The sequence below is a fragment of the Bos mutus genome, chromosome X (genome assembly GCF_027580195.1).
Source record: "Bos mutus isolate GX-2022 chromosome X, NWIPB_WYAK_1.1, whole genome shotgun sequence".
Lineage (NCBI taxonomy): Eukaryota > Metazoa > Chordata > Mammalia > Artiodactyla > Bovidae > Bos > Bos mutus.
This window is the reverse complement of record NC_091646.1, coordinates 83,995,652-84,010,138: the sequence shown is the minus strand read 5'-3', so window position 1 is coordinate 84,010,138 and position 14,487 is coordinate 83,995,652. Positions and strand designations below refer to the sequence as shown.

General features: G+C 40.5%; 1 protein-coding gene across 3 annotated transcripts in view; it reads right to left on the bottom strand.

The window, feature by feature from the left end:
- The window catches only part of ZC4H2 (zinc finger C4H2-type containing), a 78,019-nt gene that overhangs the window by 48,893 nt on the left and 14,639 nt on the right, over positions 1–14,487 (bottom strand). The gene's annotated exons all lie outside the window — the stretch shown is intronic.

The following is a 14,487-nucleotide window of genomic DNA, read 5'->3' as shown; positions in this document are numbered from 1 at the left end:
AACACAACAACCCAAAACTTATGGGACACTGTAAAAGCAGTGCTAAGGGGAAGGATCATAGGAATACAGGGTTACCTCAAGAAACAAGAAAAAAGTCAAATAAATAACGTAACTCTACACCTAAAGCAACTAGAAAAGGAAGAAATGAAGAACTGCAGGGTTAGTAGAAGGAAAGAAATCACAAAAACTAGGGCAGAAATAAATGCAAAAGAAACAAAAGAGACCATAGCAAAAATCAACAAGGCTAAAAGCTGGTTCTTTGAGAAGATAAATAAAACCCCCAAACCATTAGCCAGACTCATCAAGAAACAAAGGGAGAAGAATCAAGTCAACAAAATTAGAAATGAAAATGGAGAAACAACAACAGACAACACAGAAATACAAAGGATCATAAGAGACTACGATCAGCAACTACATGCCAATAAAATGGACAACTTAGAAGAAATAGAGGAATCCTTAGAAAAGTATAACTTTCTAAAACTGAACCAGGAAGAAATAGAAAATCTTAACAAACCCATCACAAGCACAGAAATAAAAACTGTAATCAGAAATCTTCCAGCAAAAAAAGCCCAGGACCAGACAGCTTCACAGCTGAATTCTACCAAAAATTGAGAGAAGAGCTAACACCTATCCTACTCAAAGTCTTCCAGAAAATTGCAGAGGAAGGTAAACTTCCAAACTCATTCTATGAGGCCACCACCACCCTAATACCAAAACCTGACAAAGACGGCACAAAAATAGAAAACTACAGGCCAATATCACTGATGAACATAGATGCAAAAATCCTTAACAAAAGTCTAGCAAACAGAATTCAACAACATATTAAACGATCATACATCGTGTCCAAATGGGCTTTATCCCAGGGATGCAAGGATTCTTTAATATATGCAAATCAATCAATGTAATACACCACATTAACAAATTGAAAGATAAAAACCATATGATTATCTCAATAGATGCAGAGAAAGCCTTTGACAAATTTCAACATCCATTTTTGATAAAAAAAAAAAAAAACCCTCCAGAAAGCAGGAATAGAAGGAACATATCTCAATTTAACAAAAGCTATATATGATAAACCCACAGCAAGCATTATCCTCAATGGTGAAAAATTGAAAACATTTCCCCTAAAGTCAGAAACAAGACAAGGGTGCCTACGCTCAGCACTACTATTCAACATAGTTTTCCAAGTTTTAGCCACAACAATCAGAGAATAAAAAGAAATAAAAGGAATCCAGATTGGAAAAGAAGAAGTAAAACTCTCACTGTTTGCAGATGACAGGATCCTCTACAAAGAAAACCCTAAAGACTCCACCAGAAAATTACTAGACCTAATCAATGAAAATAGTAAAATTGCAGGATATAAAATTAACACACAGAAATCCCTTGCATTCCTATATACTAACAATGAGAAAACAGAAAGAGAAATTAAGGAAACAATTCCATGCACCATTGCAACGAAAAGTATAAAATGCTCAGGAATAAATCTACGTACAGAAACAAAAGCCCTATATATAGAAAACTATAAACACTGACGAAAGAAATCAAAGAGGACACAAATAAATGGAGAAATATACCATGTTCATGTATTGGAATAATCAGTATAGTGAAAATGAGTATACTACCCAAAGCAATCTATAGATTCAATGCAATCCCTATCAAAGGACCAGTGGTATTTTTCAGAGACGTAGAACAAGTAATTTCACAATTTGTATGGAAATCCAAAAAACCTTGAATAGCCAAAGCAATCTTGAGAAAGAAGAATGGACCTGAAGGAATCAAGCTGCCTGACTTCAGGGTGTACTAAAAAGGTACAGTCATCAAGACAGAGGGTACTGACACAAAGACAGAAATATAGATCAATGGAACAAAGTAGAAAGCCCAGAGATAAATCCACCACCTATGGACATCTTATCTTTGACAAAGGAGGCAAGAATATACAATGGAGAAACGACAATCTCTTTAACAAGTGGTGCTGGGAAAAGTGGTCAACCACTTGTAAAAGAATGAAACTAGAACACTTTCTAACACCATACACAAAAATAAACTCCAAATGGATTAAAGATCTAAACATAAGACCAGAAACTATAAAACTCCTAGATAACATAGGCAAAACACTCTCTGACATAAATCACAGCAGGATCCTCTATGACCCACCTCCCAGAGTAATGGTAATAAAGGCAAAAATAAACAAATGGGACCTAATTAAACTTAAAAGCTTTTGCACAAAGAAGGAAACTCTAAGCAAGGTGAAAAGACAGCCTTCAGAATGGGAGAAAATAATAGCAAATGAAGCAACAGACAAAGAATTACTCTAAAAAATATACAGGCCTGTCATGCAGCTCAATTCCAGAAAAATAAATGACCCAATCAAAAAACGGGCCAAAGAACAAAACAGACATTTCTCCAAAGAAGACATACAGATGGCTAACAAACACATGAAAAAAATGCTCAACATCACTCATTATCAGAGAAATGCAAATCAAAACGACAGTGAGGTACCATCTGAGGCCAGTCAGAATGGCTGCTTTCAAAAAGTCTACAAATAATAAATGCTGGAGAGGGTGTGGAGAAAGGGGAACCCTCTTACTGTTGGTGGGAATGCAAACTAGTACAGCCACTATGGAGAACAGTGTGGAGATTCCTTAAAGAACTGGAAATAGAACTGCCATATGACACAGCAATCCCACTGCTGGGCATACACACCAAGGAAACCAGAATTGAAAGAGAAACGTGTACCAATGTTCATTGCAGTACTGTTTACAATAGCCAGGACATCGAAGCAATCTATATGTCCATTAGCAGATGAATGGATAAGAAAAGTTTTGTATATAAACACAAAGGAATATTACTCAGCCATTAAAAAGAATGCATTTGAATCCGTTCTAATGAGGTGGATGAAACTGGAGCCTATTATACAGAATGAAGTAAGTCTGAAAGAAAACCATCAATACAGTATACTAACGCATATATACGGAATTCAGAAAGGTGGTAATGATGACCTTATATGCGAGACAGCAAAAGAGACACAGATGTAAAGAACAGTCTTTTGGACTCTGTGGGAGAAAGTGATGGTGGGATGATTTGAGAGAATAGCATTGAAACATGTATATTATCATATGTGAAACAGATCACCAGTCCAGGTTCGATGCATGAGACAGGGTGCTCAGGGCTGGTGCACTGGAATGACCCTGAGGGATGGTATGGGGATGGAGGTGGAATGGGGGTTCAGGATAAGGAATATATGTATACCCATGGGTGATTCATATCAATGTATGGCAAAAACAAGTACAATATTGTAAAGTCATTAGCCTCCAGTTAAAATAAATAAATAAATTAAAAAAACCAAAAATCTAAGATCACGGCATCCGATCTCATTACCTCATGGCAAATAAATGGAAAAACAATGGAAACAGTGCCAGACTTTATTTTCTTGGGCTCCAAAATCACCACAGATGTTGACTGCAGTCATGAGATTAAAAGGCGCTTGTTCCTTGGAAGAAAAGCTATGACAAACTTAGACAGTGTATTAAACAGCAGAGGCATTACTTTGCTGACAATGTTCTATTTAGTCAAAGCTATGGCTTTTCCAGTAGTCTTGTATGAATGTGAGAATTGGACCATAAAACAGGCTGAGCAATGAAAGATTGATACTTTTGAACTGTGGCATTGAAGAAGACTCTTGAGAGTCCCTTGAATTGCAAGGAGATAAAACCAGTCAATTGTAAAGGATATCAATCCTGAGTATTTTCTGGAAGGATCAATGATGAAGCTGAAGCATCTCTCTCATTTTAGTCTCTGTGTTTTGTTTTTTTGTTTTGTTTTTTGTTTTTTTTTTTTTTTGGTTTGTTAGTTTGTTATTGTTTTCTTCCTATGTTTTATTGAGCATTTTATGAAATTATATTTTATCTATACTGTTTTTAAGTATACCTCTTTCTATAGTATTTTAGTAGTTGGTCTAGGTATTATGGGCTTCCCAGGTGACTCAGAGGTAAAGAATCTGCCTGCCAATGCAGGAGCTACAGGAGATGTGTGTTCAATCCCTGGGTCAGGGAGATCCCCTGGAGAAGGAAATGGCAACACACTCCAGTATTCTTGTCTGTAGACTCCCAGGACAGAGGATCCTGGTGGGAACCAGTCCATGGGGTGACAAAAAGTCAGACATGACTCAGCAACTGAACAATAACAACATCCTTTTCGAATCAGTGGGTGTATATCTCTTGACAAATATGGAGAGTCTTCAGCCATCATTGCAAATATTTTTTACTCTCACCCTATTTTTCCTCTATAGATAAGGCCTTTCTGTTGTCTAATTCTTCTTCCTTCCTTCCCTACATCATTTATACCCCAGATAGCAACCATTGAAAACTATTTAATGCCTATTTGTTGTATTGCATATGTCTTTCTAAAGTGTAAATTATTGATAAGGAGAGAACTGTCTGTTGATGGGTGGGGCTGTGCTCCCTCCCTGTTAGTTGTATGGCCTGTGGGTACCCAGTCCTGGAGTCTACAACTGCTATGGTAAGGCTACTTGGTGACCTCCAAAAGGGCTTATGCCAACACTCACCTCCCAGGACTGTTAGTGCCCTTGTCCCTGCAGCAGGACAATGCCAACCCATGCCTCCAAGGGAGACCCTCAAACACTCACAGGCAGGTCTTGTTCAGTCTCCTGTGGGGTCATGGCTTCTTTCCCCTGCATCCTGGTGCACACAAGCGTTTTTTGTGTCCTGTAAGAGTCTCTGTTTTCCCCAGACCTGTGGAAGTTCTGTAATCAAATATCGTTGTCCTTCAAGGTCAGATTAACTGGGAATTCCCAGTCCCTTTGCTGGATCCTCAGGTTGGGAAAGCTGATATGGAGCCTGCTGCTGCTGCTGCTAAGTCGCTTCAGTCGTGTCCGACTCTGTGCGACCCCATAGATGGCAGCCCACCAGGCTCCCCCGTCCCTGGGATTCTCCAGGCAAGAACACTGGAGTGGGTTGCCATTTCCTTCTCCAATGCATGAAAGTGGAAAGTGAAAGTGAAGTCACTCAGTCATGTCCGACTCTTCGCGACCCCATGGACTGAAGCCCACCAGGCTCCTCCATCCATGGGATTTTCCAAGCAAGAGTACTGGAGTGGGGTGCCATTGCCTTCTCCGGATGTGGAGCCTATAAACTTCAAAACAGTAGGGGAACGTCTTTGGTCTTATTATTGTTCTCCAGTTTGTGGGTTTCCCACCTGGAGGTATGGCATTTGATCTTGATTGTGTCCCTTCTACTCTCTTGTTGCAGCTTCTCCTACAATCTTACAAACTCCAGAATGAAAACCACCATCACAGAAAGCTAACCAAAATAATCACATGGACCATAGCCTGTGTAACTCAATGAAGCTATAAGCCATGCTATGCTGGGCCATGTAAGACAGACAGGTCATGATGGAGAGTTCTGATAAAACATGGTCCATTGGAGAAGGGAATGGCAAACCACTTCAGTATTCTTGCCTCAAGAATCCAATGAACAGTATGAAAAGGCAAAAATATATGATACCAGAAGATAAGTCCTCAAGGTCAGTAGGTGTCCAGTATAATACTAGGAAAGAATGGAGAAGAGGCTGAGCCAAAATGGAAACAACGCTCAGCTGTGGATGCGTTTGGTGGTAAAAGTGAAGTCTAATTCTGTAAAGAACAATATCACATAGGAACCTGGAATGTTAGGTCCATGAATCAAGGTAAATTGGATGTGGTCAAGCAGGAGATGGCAAGAATGAACATCGACATCTTAGGAATCAGTGAACTAAAATTGAAGGGAATGGGAAAATATAATTCAGATAACCATTTTATCTATTACTGTGGGCAAGAACCCTTTAGAAGAAATGGAGTAGTCCTCATAGTCAACAAAGAGTCCAAAATCCAGAACTTTGGTGAAATCACAAAACCAACACAATGATCTGTTTTTTTTCCAAAGCAAGACATTCAACATCACAGTAATTCAAGTCTATACCACAAACACTGATGCTGAAGAAGTAGAGGTTGATTGGTTCTAGGAAGACCTATAACACTTTCTAAAACTAACATCAAGAAAAGATTCTTTTTCATCATAGGGGATTGTAAAGCAAAAGTAGGAAATCAAGAGGTACCTGGAATAACAGGCAAGTTTGGCCGTGGATCCAAAATGAAGTGTGGCAAAGGCTAACAGAATTTTGCCAAGAAAACACACTGGTCATAGCAAACACCCTCTTTGAACAACACAAGATACAGCTCTACACATGGACATCACCACATGTCAAAATTGAACTGAGATCAACGATATTCTTTGCAGCCAAAGATGGAGAAGGTCTATACAGCCAGCAAAAAAAAAAAAAAGACCTAAGGTGACTGGCTCATATCATGAGCTCTTTATTGCAAAAGAGAAGCTTAAGTTGAATAAAGTAGGGAAAACCACGAGACTATTCAGGTACTGCCTAAATGAAATCCCATGTGACTATACAGTGAGGTAACAAATAGATTCAAGGGATTAGATCTGATAGGCAGAGTGCCTGAAGAACTATGAACGGAGGTTCATAACACTGTACAGGAGGTGGTGACCAAAACCATCTGCATGAAAAAGAAATACAAGAAGGCAAAGTAGTTGTCTGAGGAGGTTATACAAGTAGGTGAGAAATGATGAGGAGCTAAAAGGCAAAACAACAACAACAACAACAACAACTGAATGCAGAGTTCCAGAGAATAGCAAAGAGAGATAAGAAAGCCTTAAGTGAACAATGCAAAGAAACAGAAGAAAACAATAGAATGGGAAAGACTAGAGATCTCTTCAAGAAAATTGGAGTTACCAAGGGAACATTTCATGCAAAGATGGGCACAATAAAGAACAGAAATGTCAAGTACCTAACAGAAGCAGAGGAGATTAAGAAGAGGTGGCAAGAATACACAGAAAACAATACAAGAAAGGTCTTAATGACCCAGCTAAACACAATGGTGTGGTCACTCACCTAGAGCCAGACATCCTGGAGTGTGAAGTCAAGTGGGCCTTAGGAAGCATCACTACGAACAAAGCTGGTGGAGGTGATGGAATTCCAGTTGAACTAATTCAAATCCTAAAGATGAGGCTGAGAAAGTGCTGCACTCAATTTGCCAGCAAATTCGGAAAACTCAGTACAGGCCACAGGACTGGAAAGGTGAGTTTTCACTCCAATCCCAAAGAAAGGTAATGTAAAAGAATATTTATACTATCATACAATTGTGCTCATTTCATATGCTAGCAAAGTAATATTCAAAATCCTTCAAGCTAGGCTTCAACAGTACATGAACCAAGAACTTCCAGATATATAAGCTGGACTTAGAAAAGGAAGAGGCACCAGAAATCAAATAGGATTGAATCATAGGGAAAGCCAGGGAATTCCAAAACATATCTATTTCTACTTCATTGACTATGCTAAAGCCTTTGACTGTGTTCAGTTCAGTTCAGTTTAGTCTCTCAGTTGTGTCTGACTCCTTGTGACTCCATGCACTGCAGCATGCCAGGCTTCCCTGTCCATCATGAGCCGCCAGAGCTTGCTCAAACTCATGTCCATTGAGTCGGTGATGCCATCCAACCATCTCATCTTCTGTCGCCCCCTTCTCCTCCTGCACTCAATCTTTCCTAGCATCAGGGTCTTTTCCAATGAGTCAGCTTTTCACATCAGGCACCAAAGTATTGGAGTTTCAGCATCAGTCCTTCCAATGAGTATTCAGGACTGATCTCCTTTAGGATTGATTTGCTTGATCTCCTTGCAGTCCAAGGGACTCTCAAGAGTCTTCTCCAACACCACAGTTCAAAAGCATCAATTCTTCAGAACTCAGCTTTCTTTATAGTCCAACTCTCATGTCCATACATGACTACTGGAAAAACCATAGCTTTGACTAGATGGACCTTTGTCAGCAAAGTAATGTTTCTGCTTTTTAATATGCTGTCTAGTTTGGCCATAACTTTTCTTCTAAGGAGTAAGCATCTTTTAATTTCATAGCTGCAGTCACCATCTGCAGTGATTCTGGAGCCCCCAAAAATAAAGTCTGACACTGTTTCCACTGTTTCCCCATCTATTTGCCATGGGGTGATGTGACCGGATGCCATGATCTGAGTTTTTTGAATGTTGAGTTTTAAGCCAGCTTTTTAACTCCCCTCTTTCACTTCCTTTAAAAGGCTCTTTAGTTCTTCTTCGTTTTCTGCCATAAGGGTGATGTCATCTGCGTATCTGAGGTTATTGAAGTTTCTCCCGGCAATCTTGATTCCCGCTTGTGCTTTATCCAGCCCAGAATTTCATATGATGTACTCTGTATATAAGCTAAATAAGCAGGATAATGATAGGCAGCCTTGATGTACTCCTTTCCCAATTTGGAACCAGTCTGTTGTTCCATGTCCAGTTTTAACTGTTGCTTCTTGACCTGCATAAAGGTTTCTCAGGCAGGTAAGGTGGTCTGTTATTCCCATCCTTGAAGAATTTCCCACAGTTTGTTGTGATCTACACAGACAAAGGCTTTGACATAATCAATATAGCAGAAGTAGATGTTTTTCTGGAACTATGATGCTTTTCCTATGAGCCAATGGATTTTTTAAATTTTGATCTCTGGTTCCTCTGCCTTTTCTAAATCCAGGTTGATCACCTGAAAGTTCACAGTTCATGTACTGCTGAAGCCCAGACCACAACCTTGACTGTGTGGATCACAACAAAATGTGGAATACTCTTAAAGAGATGGGAATATCAGACACCTCACCTGTCTGCTGAGAAATTTGTATGCACGACAAAAATCAACAGTTATAACTGGACATCTACAGGACTGGTTCAAAATTAGGAAAGGAGTATTTCTTGACTGTGTATCATCACCCTGTTTATATAACTTCTATGGAGAGTACATCATCCAAAATGCTGTGCTGGATCAGATTGCCCAGAGAAATATCAACAACCTCAGATATGCATACAATACCACTCTAATGGCAAAAAGCAATGAATAACTAAAGAGCCTTTTGATGAGGGTGAAAGAGGAGAGTGAAAAAGCTGGCTTAGATTTCAGCATTCAAAAACAAAGATCACGGCATCTGGCCCCATCCCTTCATGGCAAATAGTTTGGGAAAACGTGGAAACAGTGACAGACTATTTTCTTGGGTGCCAAAATCACTGCAGATGGTGACTGCAGCCACAAATTTAAAAAATGCTTTTTCCTTGGGAAAAAAAGCTATGATGAGCCTAGGTGGCATATTAAAAAGCAGAGACAACTGTTTGTTGACTAACATTTGAATAGTCAAAGCTTTGGTTTTCCAGTATTCATGTATGGATGTGAGAGTTGGACCAAAAAGAAGTCTGAGAAATCGATGCTTTTGAATTGTGGTGCTGGAGAAGATTCTTGAGAGCCCCTTGGTCTGAAAGGAGATCTAACCAGTCAATCCTAAAGGAAACCAACCCTGAATAATCATTGGAAGGTCTGATGCTGAAGCTGATGCTCCAATATTTTGGCCACCTGATTCAAAGAGGCAACACATTGGAAAACGCTCTGCTGCTGGGGAAGATTGAGGGCAGGAAGAGAGGGAGACGACAGAGAATGAGATGTTTGGATAGCATCACTGACTCAATGGACATGAGTTTGAGCAAACTCCTGGAAATAGTGAGGGACAGGGAAGCCTGGTGTGCTACAGTCTATGGTGTTGCAGAGTCAGACATGACTTAGTGACTAAGCAGTGAACAACAGATAGGGAGAAAAGGAGAGGGAAAGATAAAATCTATCAGCCTATTTATCTGTAGAGATCTCTAGATATTGTGAGTGTCATGGACTAAATCTTGTTCTTCCAAAATCTGTACGTTGCAGCCCTAATCCAAAACGTGGGTCAAGTTTAGAGGGAGTGCTTTAGAGAGATAATTAAGGTTAAATGCAGTCATAAATGTGGGACCCTAATCCTATTGGAGTGATGCCCTTATAAGAAGAGGAAGAGATATCAGAGGTTGTTTTCTCTCTCTCTCTACATGCACAGAAGAGAGACCATGTGAAGACACAGCAAAAACACAGCTGATTATAAGCCAGGAAGAGAGCCCTCACAAGAAAGCAAATTTGCTGGCACTTTGACCGTGGACTTCTAGCCTCCGGAAATATGAGAAAACAAATGTCTGTTCTTTAAGACACCCAGTCTGTGACATTTTGTCTTGGAAGACCAAGCAGATTAACACAGATTTCAGTACCATGAAGTGGGGTACTATTTTAATAAAAATCTAAAAATGTAGAAGTGGGTTTGGAACTAGGTGATGAGTAGAAGCTGGGAGAGTTTTGAGGTACATGCTAGAAAAAGCCTATATTGCCTTTAAGTGACTGTCACAGACTGGAGAAAAATTCATCCTTATTATACAGTGGTAAAGGATTTGGCTGAAATTTGCCCTAATGTTTTATGAAGGTAGTAACTGTGCTCAATGAAATTAGATATTTAGTTGAGGAGATTTTTAGGCAAAGTGTGCATGTGAAGAGACGCTGCTTATAGTGAAATGCAAGAGGAGAGATAAATCAAAAGAATCATTAAACAAGAGGAACCAGAACTTGAATATTTGAAAAATTCTCATTCTATCCACATTGCCAAAAATATAAAGCATGTTCTGGAGTGAACACTATGGATGTGCCTAGAAAACCACTCCCTGAGGAGATTACTCATGATTTTAATTAGGTATCTCAGCAGAAGTCAGGAATAGAGATGGGATTATGCAAACACAGACACTGTCAGCATGGACCAGGGGAGCAGAGAGAGGATGAACTAAAGGGAAGAGTTTGGAATCTACAAGACAGGACAATAGAGTTATTTAGCTGCAAACATGCTTCATCCTTCAAGTAAAGAATGGCACCAAAGGTGATTTAGAGGTCATCAGGGCTACAATTCCCACCATTGGATCTAGACCTAACAGACCCTGGAGGGAAGGCTGTTGCCTCCTCAGTTTCAGTGGGCCAGGCTGCCTCTGACTAGTGCCTCAGGAGAAAAGTGACAGCAAAATGCTGTGAGTGTGGGGGTGATACTGCCCAAGGCATGCAGCCAAAGATTATTCTCCAGCCTGAAAAATCTAAAGAAATTTGCCTTGTTAGGTTTTGCACTTTCTTGAGATCTATCATTCCTCTCTTCTTTCTGGTTTCTCCCTTTTGAAAAGGGAATGTTTTTTTCCTATGCCTGTCCTATCATTATATTTGGGAAGCAGATCATTTGTCTGATTTCACAGCTGGAGAGGAATTTTGCCTTTTGGATGAATCAGACCTCAAGTCTCATTGAACCCTAAATTAGATGATATATAGATGAGTCTTTTGACTGGGCATATGTGCTGGAATGCATTAAGACATTTGGGGCTGTTGGGAAGGGATGAATGGATTTTGCATGTGAGAAGGACATGCATTTGGTAAAAGTCATAGGGAAGAATGTTATGGAATGTATTGAGCCCCCTGATATACATATATTTAAGCCCTAAACCCCAAAGTACTTCCAGGTACTTTGAGATAAATTTTAAGGAGGTATAAGGTTAACCTCCAAAATATTTAGAGAGAGAATTTTTAGGGAAGTATAAAGTTAAATGAGGTCATCAGAGTAGGGCCCTAATCTGGTAGTACTGACATCCTTATAAGTTGAGATAGGGACACATGAGCTCTATCTACACACAAGACCAGAGGAATTGGTGTATGAGGACACAAGGAAGAAGCAGCCATTTACAAGGAAAGGAAGAGAGCCCTTAACCCAAATCAAAATTTCTGGTATCTATATCATGAAGTTTTAGCCTCCAGAATTGAGAGAGAATAAAGGCCTGTTATTTAAGACACTCAGAATATCCTTTGTTTCTTTGTGGCAGACTAAGCTGACTAATTCTCTTTCTCACACACACACAGTATAGACTAATGATACCATATAGGTTTCACATGGCACTCTGATATTAAGATCCAGGATTCTTTCCTTCTAATGTGGCCACCTACCACATTTTTACCTGTCTACCCTTCCAAGGATAGATTCTCACTTTGCTTCCATTCGCCCCCTGTAAAGCAATACTTTGATGAATATTCTTGTACTTGTCTGCGTAAATTTTTTTTGGGGGGGTCTCTATCCAAGGAATGGGAAATCTGGTGCACAGTTAAGTTATATTCTTATTTTATCTAAGCAGTGCCAATTTGCTGTGCATGATGTCTACACCAGTTCACACTCCTTATAGTAGTGCATAAGGGCACCTGTACCTGTGCTTGCACTCAGAAAGGAGGAACAGTGGGGAAGCTTCGTTGGAGATCTGTAACAGAATACATCGTGAGCTGGTCTCCTTTCTCTCTTAATCTCTGCCTGACTCAGCTAGCAGCTCTATCCCACCACCGTCAAGATACGGCTAAATGCTGATTAACGATGGTAGGATCACTCACCTACAGCCAGACATCCTGGAATGTGAAGTCAAGTGGGCCTTAGAAAGCATCACTATGAACAAAGCTAGTGGAGGTGATGGAATTCCAGTTGAGCTATTTCAAATTCTGGAAGATGATGCTATGAAAGTGCTGCACTCAATATGCCAGCAAATTTGGAAAACTCAGCAGTGGCCACAGGACTGGAAAAAGTCAGTTTTCATTCCAATCCCAACGAAAGGCAATGCCAAAGAATGCTCAAACTACCATACAATTGCACTCATTTCACACGCTAGTAAAGTAATGCTCAAAAATTCTCCAAGCTAGGCTTCAACAATACGTGAACCGTGAAATTCCAGATTTTCAAGCTGGTTTTAGAAAAGGCAGAGGAACCAGAGATCAAATTGCCAACATCTGCTGGATCATGGAAAAAGCAAGAGAGTTCCAGAAAAACATATATTTCTGCTCTATTGACTATGCCAAAGCCTTTGACTGTGTGGATCACAATAAACTGTTGAAAATTCTGAAAGAGATGGGAATACCAGACTACCTGACCTGCGTTTTGAGAAAGCTATATGCAGGTCAGGAAGCAACAGTTCGAACTGGACATGGAACAACAGCCTGGTTCCAAATAGGAAAAGGAGTACGTCAAGGCTGTATACTGTCACTCTGCTTATTTAACTTATATGCAGAATACATCATGAGAAACGCTGGACTGGAAAAAAGCACAAGCTGGAATCAAGATTGCCGGGAGAAATATCAATAACCTCAGATATGCAGATGACACCACCCTTATGGCAGAAAGTAAAGAGGAACTAAAAAGCCTCTTGATGAAATAAAAGAGGAGAGTGAAAAAGTTGGCTTAAAGCTCAACATTCAGAAAACGTAGATTATGGCATCTGGTCCCATCACTTCATGGGAAATAGATGGGGAAACAGTGTCAGACTTTATTTTTCTGGGCTCCAAAATCACTGCAGATGGTGACTGCAGCCATGAAATTAAAAGACGCTTACTCCTTGGAAGGAAAGTTATGACCAACCTAGACAGCATATTCAAAAGCAGAGACATTACTTTGCCAACAAAGGGCCGTCTAGTCAAGGCTATGGTTTTTCCAGTGGTCATGTATGGATGTGAGAGTTAGACTGTGAAGAAAGCTGAGCGCCGAAGAATTGATGCTTTTGAACTGTGGTGTTGGAAAAGACTCTTGAGAGTCCCTTGGACTGCAAGGAGATCCAACCAGTCCATTCTAGAGGAGATCAGCCCTGGGTGTTCTTTGGAAGGAAGGATGCTAAAGCTGAAACTCCAGTACTTTGGCCACCTCATGCGAAGAGTTGACTCATTGGAAAAGACTCTGATGCTGGGAGGGATTGGGGGCAGAAGGAAAAGTGGACGACAGAGGATGAGATGGCTGGATGGCATCACGGACTCGATGGACGTGAATTTGAGTGAATTCTGGGAGTTGGTGATGGACAGGGAGGCCTGGAGTGCTGTAATTCATGGGGTCACAAAGAGTCAGACACGACTGAGTGACTGAACTGAACTCAACCAAATTATTGTGCTCTGCCCACCTTCATGCCCCTTCTCTGATCTCTGGGGGCCAAACAGAAATTTATCTAAAGTTCTCTGTATCAGTTCAGTTCAGTTCAGTCACTCAGTTGTGTCCAACTCTTGGCGACCCCATGGACAGCAGTATGCCAGGCTCCCCTCTCAACCACCAACTTCCGGTGCTTGCTGAAACTCATGTCAATTGATTCGGTAATGCCTCTCTGTACGTATTTGGGCAATTGCAGTGAAGTCAAACACTTGGCACAGACGGCAGCCAAGTGATTCACATACAGCAAGTAGGATTCACAGACCAGTGTGGGTAGAACCTGAGCACATGTGAAGCTCCAGGCTGGGAAGGACTTTTGAAGGCATTTGTTGTCCCTTTCCCAACCACTGCTTAAGTCCTTTCTATAATATATGACTTCCAGTGTTCAGTTAGGCTATCCTTGAACAACTTACACAGATTTTTCACCATTTCTCTAGACAATCCATTCCTTCTATAGGCAGTTCCAACAATTTGAAACCCTAGGGCCACACAGAACACAAATGCTCCTTGGCCCACCAAATTCATCCTCCCCTCCTTCCATAATAGAACCTCTTAT